Source organism: Lathyrus oleraceus, chromosome 5, assembly GCF_024323335.1.
Source record: "Lathyrus oleraceus cultivar Zhongwan6 chromosome 5, CAAS_Psat_ZW6_1.0, whole genome shotgun sequence".
In the NCBI taxonomy this organism is placed as follows: domain Eukaryota; kingdom Viridiplantae; phylum Streptophyta; class Magnoliopsida; order Fabales; family Fabaceae; genus Lathyrus; species Lathyrus oleraceus.
Window position 1 is genome coordinate 247142504 of NC_066583.1, and position 9794 is coordinate 247152297.

The window sequence follows — 9794 nt, forward strand, 5'->3', positions numbered from 1 at the left end:
ACTCCTTCTTTTGTTGGGTTTGAGCGGTGATAAAATTTTCCATAATTTTCTCAAGGCTCGGCTTTGGTGGTACAGGTTGCATAGGTTGATTTGATCTAGGGGCTTGATAACTAGGTCTCGGAGGTGCATTATTTTGAATAGGATTATTGTTTTTATAGGAGAAGTTCGGATGATTCCTCCATCCAGGGTTATAGGTATTCGAATATGGGTTCCCTTGGGTGTAGTTCACTTGCTCAGAGTGGGTTTCGTTTAATAGACTGCATTCTGCGGATTGATGTCCTTTGGTTCCACATATCTCACAATCCGACGAAATTGCGGCTACAGTATTCGGGTTTATGCACATATGCTCGACTTTAAGGGCTAATGCGTCCATTCTAGCTTGCATCATGTTTATAGAGCTTAGTTCATGCACTCCTCCTTGGGCTTCCTTCTTCTCAACTGTCGCTTGTTCGACTCCCCATGATTGATGGTTTTGAGCCATATCTTCGATGAGGGCACTAGCTTCAGGATAAGGTTTGTTCATCAGAGCACCGCCTGCGGCAGCGTCGATGGTCATCTTTGTGTTGTATTGAAGTCCATTATAGAAGGTTTGAATGATTAACCAATTTTCTAAACCATGATGTGGGCATGCTCATAACAACTCTTTATATCTCTCCCAAGCTTCGAACAACGATTCTCCTTGGTTTTGGGTAAATCTAGTTATATGGTTTCAAAGAACGGCGGTCTTACTCGGGGGAAATTATCTAGCAAGAAAAACTCTTCTAAGGTTATCCCAAGTCGTAATGGAATTGGGTGGAAGGGAATCTAACCATGATAGGGCTTTATCTCTGAGGGAAAAAGGAAATAATCTAAAACGTATTGCCTCAGGAGAAGCTCCATTGGTTTTAAAAGTATCTGCTAATTGAAGAAATATTTTTAAATGTTGGTTCGGGTTCTCAGTAGTGAGACCTGCGAATTGTCTCTGTTGCACTAGTTGCAACAGGGATGGTTTAAGTTCAAAATTATTAGCTGGGATGGTTGGGTTTACTATACTAGAACTAGGTTCTTCATTAGATGGTTGAGCAAAATCCTTAAGAGGTCTTTGGTTTTGATCTTCGGCCATAGCTCTCTTAATTCTATGAAAGAATAAACGTGCGCGAGCGTAACATTCAGGTTCTGCCAGAGGGTATACTAAGCTTAAACTTCAGGTGCTGCGAGTTCTTCGCATTGACCGGCGGGAAATAGCCTAAGTCTAAACGATATAACAACAGAGAAATGAAATTTGACGAAATTGGTCCCCAGCAACGGCGCCAAAAACTTGATGTGGTGTTTCGCAAGTATACGAACGCGTCAGAGTAATATAAAAGATTGTCGAATCCACAGAGACCAAGTGTCAATCTATCGTTATCTATTGTTATGGTGTTTATCAAAGGCAATCCAAATAAATGTTTTTGGAGTGTGCAATGAAAAGTAAAGTATTGAAATAAAGATATAATTAATAAAGACAGGGTCGAATGTAATTCACGTAATCAATGGATAATCCAAGTACTTGCTAATAGAGCTACTTATGGGCAATGTTTCCTACTTTGAAAAGAACTAATTTAACAGGAACTGTCACTTTCGCGTATTCAGAACTGATTTGTACTCCCTAATCAAACCCTCTTATTGTCACTTATAAAAAGGCGCGCATTGCGTTAGAGTAGTAAACCTATTTTTAAGAAATATAATATCTTGACTAAGTTGAAAAGTATTATAATTTGGATTTACCAAAAGAGGTTCTCACGAACCAGACTCTAAACTTATAAACGCGTCCGAAAATAGTTTTAAAATCTCTTTTGTTCTTAATGTTAAAATCTCCTAATGAACTAAACAAAGCGCTTTCGCTGTTTTTGAAATAGTTAAAAACAATTAAGTTTAGACAGACGTTGGACGGCTTTCGATCTTACCCAACGGAATTGAAGTGCGGGAAAACTTAAGTTGAGAGTTAAAATAGCCCTTAAGTGTTTCTACGAACAATTATACGGATTATCGGTTCAATTACAATCCTTACATTCTAACCTTATAAATTTAGTTAGACATGGTAAAGTAAAAGTGCATTAAAATAAATAAAAGTAGTGCGAGTGCGGAAAATAAATAAAAGTAGTGCGAGTGCGGAAAGTAAATAATTTAAAGCGAGTGCGGGGAAATAAATAAAAGTAAAGCGAGTGCGAGGAAATAAATAAAAGTAAAGCGAGTGCGGGAAAATAAATAAAGTAAAGCGAGTGCGAGGAAAATAAATAAGATAAAGACAAGTAATAAAAACCTGCTCCAATCGGAGGGTTGAATAAATTGCAAAGCGGAAATGAAAATGGCGGCAGGATTAACTTCCTTCCAAAGTGCTCCAAACTCGATTACAGACTCTATCACAGACTCGACTACACAATTGTGGTAACACTCCAATGCGAAGCGATTACCACTTTATAAAACTGAATATATGCCTAAGTGAAACAAAGTTGCTCTGAGTTTGCCTCTGCTTTAAGTTTGGATGAATGTAAAAGTGAATTCGAGTTTCTATTTATAAGTAAGTAAAAAGATGGAAATGACTTGGATGCCCTTCAACTTGAAAATGGGAGGGAAACTATTTTCCTCTTGTGGCGCCCGCCACAAGGCCAATCTGAGGCGCCTTAGTGGAGGTAGTGGGGAACGTGGGAGTTGAGGGAAGTTGAGCTTGGACACGTCATGGCAGGGTCTATGGCGCCAGCCATGGGGTAGGCCACAAGTACAAAATGCTGAATTTTAGGGTTTTTGGCTCTTTTTTGCTCCTTTTCTCGATCGGGGCTCCGATTAAAGTAAAAACCTGAAAACAAAAGAAAACATAGAAATAATACAACAAAATGATAATAAAACAACTAGAATGCATGTGAAATCGGAGTCGAAAATACGGTAAATTTTAGTGTTATCACTAGCATCAATGCAACATTGGTTTTTTCTTCATCAGAATCTTCTTCTTCGTATTCTGAGTCATCCCATGTAGCCATCAACCCCTTCTTGCCTTTAAAAAAAATTTCTTAGGCCTTCTGTCTTTCTTCAACCTAAGAAAATCATTATTATAGTGGCATGGCTCCTTGCACTCAAAGCAGATGACTTCTTTTCCAGAACCTTGCTTCTTTTGTCCAAACAAAGAATCAAAATGACCAGCAATCCTTCTGGTTCTTCTGAACTTTCCTTGACCATTTTGTCCGTGTTTCTAGAGTCTGCTGACTCACTTTGAAATTATAGATAGCTCATCATCATCTTCCGAGTCTTCATCATCATCTTCCGATTCTTCATCAGCTTGATAAGCTCTTGTCTTCTCAGGCTTAGACTTTAGACCAACAAATTTACCTCACTTCTGAGGTTCATCTTCCTCGAACTCAATCTCATGGATTCTTAAAGATCTAACAAGTTCTTAAATACTGATACTATTTAGATCCTTTGTCATCTTCAAAGCAGTTACCATAAGCTTTTTTCTTCATTATTGATGATATGGATGCAAATGGATGTATGAATGCATGCATGCAACAATCACACTCAAGGATCAAACAAAGCACACCAAACAAAGGTCATGGGATGGATCATGTTATCCTTAATATCAATCATCCATTTTGGTGGATTATGGTTTACACCTTATCAACACCCAAGTTCCATTGATATTAAGGGCACATGAACGGATCAACCACGAATCAAGGGTTTGTTGCGAGTCACGAGCATGGAGTTTCGGTTAAGAACCACCCAAAGGGAGTGTACTAGGGTTTAAACCTGCCAAACATGTTCTACAAGAGGTTCCCATAGTCATCATCCCATCTTTCGGATATTATCGGAGAAACGACTACTCGTATATCAAAAATATTCTCAAGAGAGACTCTTATGAGTGTAGTATCGCATAACAATCGTATCAAATCTTACACTTGAACGACTTTCGCACTACATCCTAAGAATAGGCCAAGATGGGCTTGGTAGACTAAGGTCCTTGGCTTCTAAGGTCTATATTGGAAAGAGTAATGTCTAACCACAACTACTTGTGTGACATTATTGATCCCAACATGACCTCCACCAAGTGAATGGACTTGCAAGTCAACTTGCTAAGGAATAACTCCACACAAGTCAACGAGACTACGCTATTCTCCTATCCTAAGTGCACTCGAGTTCGGGTATAGAACTCATCTCACAAAGATCACCAAGCATACAAGGAATTAATATTCAAGCAATTCAATCATTACATACAATACAGTAATCCCAAATTGCACAAAAATATGTCACAAAATAATATAATACAACAAATACAAAAAGTAGGCAAAACCCACTAGGCAAAATTCCTTCCCCAGCAGAGTCACCATTTTTCTGTAGCGGGGTATTCGTTACCATTAGAGATATTGACTAAATCCAAGGTAAATCATACAAGTCGAGTCGCCACCGCACTTCTATTTATCCAAAGGAATGGTTAGAAAGCGAACAAAAACCTAAAAGTTTTATTGAATCAAAAACTAGTAAAAGAGAGTCAGAGATCTGGGTAAGGGGGTTGGTTATGTAATGGGAAGGTGTTAGGAACCCAAAACATCCTAGGTACTCCTAGGGAGCTCTTTTCATACTTGTTGTAAAGGTTGTTGTCTTGTGAAAAATTTGTTTGTGCAAACATGATTGAAGGGATGCGAAGAGAATATACAAGTTTATTTACATTTTGTGTTTGGATGGATAAACCCATTGCCTACGTACCATCTTAAAAAGATTAGGATCAAAACCTCGTAGTTCGGGGTAAAAACCTCAAAACGAGTTGGTAAATTGATTGGTCCAAAAGCCTTAAGGTCTTTTGTTATCCAAGGGAGAAAACTCAACCTAAAACCACAAATTCACCATGTGAGGATGGCTTCAACATGCTAGTGAGGGGTTAACCCTATAATAAGCATGGAAGACTCATTGTCCATCACTAAGGATATAGGTGAGTATTACATCTACCACAAGGATAACTCAAACCTAATAGCTAAAGGTTATGAAAAAGTTTTGATTAAGAGGGTGGCCATTGAAACCACAAAAGACATTTGAATGGGTTTTATTTACCAATGAAAAGTATGTACAAAATTGGTCAAAGTTGACTTAGAAGATTCAATTCCAAATAAGTGTTATAAAAAGAAAGTTTGAAAATCAAAAGCATAAGGCTTAGGTTTCTAATGTTTGAAAACAAGTGTTAAATGTTTGCACAAAGGTTTTGGCTTGGGTTAGAGTGAAGAGAAGAAGAAGAAAGGCTAAAGTCCTAAGCAATGCAAAAGGTGAGGGATAAGAACAAAACCACAAAAGAAGTTCCTCTCTTGAGATCATATGGATGATCCAAGTAGCTCCCATCCTTTGGAATAAGCAATCACATAAGCATAAACTCGAGCAATCATCAATCAAATGAACTCTTGGAAGGCTCTTCAAGGCATCTTGTAACTCTTTCTCTTAGAAGCTCATGGCAATGGTTCCTCAAATTTGAATCAAGGTGGAATCCCTAGCACAAGAACACACACATCAAAGAGTTTTATGAAGCAAATCAAGAATGGACAAGAGTGAGTTTAGAGATTTGGTCCTTCTAATCCATCTTCAACATTAGGGCCTTTTTACTCCATTTTTGCATAGGGAAAGTCCTAGAATCTAAGTCCATTTGTCCATTTCTTTGCATTTGGTCCACAACAATCAAATCAAAACACAAGCACAATAATATATACACAATTATGTGCTCAAGTGAGCAAAAGGAAAATTGCATTAACATAAACATGTGCTCAAGTGAGCAAAGGAAAAAAGCAAATGGATAATATGTGCAAGAATAGTAAATTGCATGAAAGTAAAGAGCAAAAGTAAATGTTAATGGTCAATAGTTAGTGTTAGTAGTTAGTGTGCCATAAGGCAAATTTAGCGCTATGTTAAGCAATCGTAATTGGACTTATGTAGAAGTCACAACTATCTGAGGCCGGTCAATAATAATGTAGGCAACAACACAAGTTAGAAGTCTTGATTAGTGAACCAAGTTCCAACAACTTGCCATGCCAAAAAGAAGAAGAGAATTGATCTTGTATTGGTTTAAGTCTTTTGCATGATTTAGGAAACAACCTATCCTTAATGCAAAGCCATTCACTTGATCAATTGATCAAGATGAATTAGATTTGGATCAAGGAAGATTAAGTCTCCCTAATCAATGCTAACTTATCAACCTTTAACTCATTGATCAAAAAGAAAGAAGAAGAAGAAGGAGATGAATATAGGAAAAAAATAGAAAAGGAAAGAATAAAGTGCATAAGGTGAATAAAATGTACCAATCCATGTGTGTTGACCAAATGACATTGGAAGTCAAAGTCAAACAATGAGAAACCAGAAATGGGATGAAGATTGGAGGTCAAACAAATAAGCAACATATTTTTGGCATTTTAAATATTAAAATAAACTTGAATTAAAAATAAAAGAAAGGTCAAACTTCAAAATCACTTCAAATCAACCTTCAAAGGTCCAAGTGATTTATCCCAAGTTCAACAAGGTCAAACAAAGTTTGACAAAAAATTTCAGCATTTTTAAAAGTCAGAAACTATTTTTAATCAATTAAAAATGAATAAAAATAACCTAATTGAACTAAAATCTCAAATAAATCTCAAATCAATTAAAAAATTGATGAGAATATGTTTCATAGATCCATCATCATTCAAATAGGTTAGGAAAATATTTTTGTATTTTTTGAATATCAAAAACTATTTAAAATGAATTAAAAATAACCAGAAAAGAGAAAATTCATAAACAATATCAAATGAAAAAATAAAAAATAGAAACTAGAATTTATTTGGAGAAGAATGCAATTGGTCCCATATTTTTTGGAATGAAAATGAAGAAGATGTGAATTTTTGAAAATAATGGAAATAAAAGAAATTAAATCAGAAAATAGAAAATGCCAAAAATCAGAGGCGTCAGATCTGGATTCATTAATTGACGTGGCACATCTGAAGGCAGGGAAACGCGTGTGCATGGTGTACCTGAGTCAACAGCATCACACATGGCATTATTAAAAGTCATAAGATCAAACGGTTGTGATATAAACTGGAGAAAGCATCCAACGGTCCACAATGCATCTGGCAAAGGGACGGTCACTGGAGCCACCTTCTTCTCCGATGAGCATGAAGATTCCGGTGATATTTGCAGGTTTCAAAAGCTTAACCAAAATACACGACCCATACATCAAAATGAAGTTGGGGTGATGTACATCACCCCTGTAACCTAGAATCACACTCAAAATTCCTATAGAGTAAGAAATTTGAGCTGGAAGATTCAGGTACAAAAAATGCAGTTCAATGAAACACAAAATTGAAGCTACCACTAGCTTGCCTCTCAAGTGAGGACTTCAGAAAACACATTGGCCAGGCAAATAGATCAAAGAATAATGAGTTTCGAAGAGAAAACCAGTTGATGATCACCTTTGAATTCTGGAGATTTGAGCTTGCTTCCTTGCTTCCTTTGGCCAAACAGAAGATCAATGGAGTATGAGAGAGAGGTCTAGGAACTTTAGATCTAGAAATTCAACCTGATTTTAGTTGAATTTCAGAGCTGAGAAATTGAAGAAAATTGAAATAGTTCCTTTAGGTATGGCTCGGTTTTGATTTCTGCAGCACTTCAGGTTGATTCATGGATGAAATTTGAATGGAGTGAGGCTCCTATTTATAGATGGAGAGGCAAGGCAAGTGTGATCAAAGTCGTGTGCATGGAATTGGATATTCATTGCATGGGCTTGCATGATCATTCAAAAGGCCCAAATTCAATGCCAAACGCACTCTGAAGCATAAATGAGCTGAAATGGTCGTGGATTTGGCAATGCACAAGCTTGTATAATGAGTTTCAACATGTTATGCATAATCATGCCTAAAACTTCTCCTCTTCGAAAATGCCAATTGCCAAATCCAAACATGAGCATGTGAGTAATGGTTGGAAAGGTTTTGATGTAAGGAACAATTGTTATGTTGGGAAAAAATCAATTTGAAGTGTGGAAATTAGTATATTTTGGGTTTAAAGTGTAAGGTGCAAAACAAGCAAAGGAAAAGTTTCCAAATTTGGCCAATGTTCAAGCCCCTCTATTTTGATGATGCATGCCTCAAATGAAAAAACATCTAACATAAAAGTTGTAGATCTTTTCAATACAATTAAAATGGATTTATATTTTGCATCATTTGGATTTTTGATGAAAGAGTTATGGGCACTTGAAGTTTGACATTTTTGACTTTCAATGCATTTGGTCCAAAGTGACCTATAATGTTTTGCATTATCACATGTATTTCCTTTGAGATTTTGAAATTTTGTTCAACATAACATTTGAATTAGACATATTAAGCTTTCCAATTCATTTGATCCCACCTCAAAATCAGAAACAATGAATGAGTTATGCTCTTGGGAAGTTGACCCAAAATTAGGGTTTCAGTCAAAATGACCTATAATGTCTTGGAATGGGAGATGGCCTTCCAAGCTTCAAATAAATTTTTGATGAACATGAAAGTTGTTCATATTGTCCTTAAGAACAGTTTTTCTTTTGGAATCATCTCCATTTGACCAACACATAAAACGTTAGGTTTCAGTGCATTTCAAAATAGTTAGATGGATTGACTGATCAACTTCTCAAGTCCATGACTCATATCTTGATGAATTGATGATTGAGGACACTCAAATAAGTTCAAATATGCATAAAATGATGAATTAAAGAACTTCCCTTGATTGTATTTGATCATGGGTTGAGGTTGCTTCAAGAGCAAGGCATTGTGGTACACAGATGAATTAGGGTTTCCTTGGGGAACCAACCTCAAACCCTTTGACTTGCTTTGAACAAAATGATGGATTGAGATGCTAGGGAGGCATATTTGATGGATGAGAGCTTTGGGAACCATTACCATGCTTGCTTTCATCTTCTCTTGGCCATACCTTTGTACTTATGATCTCCTAGAGGCTTTTGACCTTGTGATTGCTCAAGCTACAAACAAAAGATGTTAGTGACATATTTTTGTGCTTTTGGTTAATAAACAAAAATGAGAAAAGCAATGATATACAATTCAAGCATGCTTGGTGATCTCAAACCACTCACAAGAGGAGATCCCACCCAAAGGTGAGGAGCCAAGATGCTTATGATCCTTGAGGCAATGCAAATGCAATGTTGTGATGCCATAAGGGATCTTAGGGTCAAAATTGGGGTCTTACAGATGCCCCTATTTAAGGTCATTCTAGCCGGAGAAGTGAAGGTTAAAATCTTCGCCTCGATGCGGTAGAATGGGCTTAAATAATAACAAAGAGACGAATTTTGGTCCCTAAGAGACCTCATGATGTGAATGTATGTATGCAAACGGTAGTACTCTATGGGGGGATGTGTCCACAAAGGAAAAGATCAGGAGAAACTGAAAATCCATATGAGTAATACACTCAGTGGGACAGAAACTCTACCGAGGAGTAAAGGGATAAAAATGCGTGAGCAGGTCACGACTTGAAACGTGTTGAGGGGCACGAAGGAAATCCAGTGAAATACATCAATGGAAAGACTCGAGCTGACTCAAAGATGCATGTATTGGGGAATATGCCAATACAGCAAAAACTATCCACAACGGATACTTCGGATAAAAATCCAGACCCAGGTGGGGAAAAAACAAATGAGGTATTACCGGTTACTGGGTAATAAGCTCAAAGAGACATGCAATCTGAACACCGGTATAAAGGTGAGAGAAAGCATGCTCCGGGAGGATGAATATCTAAGACCGGTATAAGGGTGAGAGATATCAAACATCCGAAAATCATCTGAGGAAGACCTAAAAGGA

The 9794-nt window shown here is 37.1% G+C and overlaps 1 non-coding gene across 1 annotated transcript; it reads left to right on the forward strand.

The window, feature by feature from the left end:
• Positions 1 to 611: 611 nt before the first annotated feature.
• Positions 612 to 718, forward strand: LOC127088676 (small nucleolar RNA R71). Its single transcript, XR_007790502.1, has one exon. It is a non-coding gene; the product is annotated as a small nucleolar RNA R71 (small nucleolar RNA).
• The last annotated feature ends 9076 nt before the right edge of the window (positions 719 to 9794 follow it).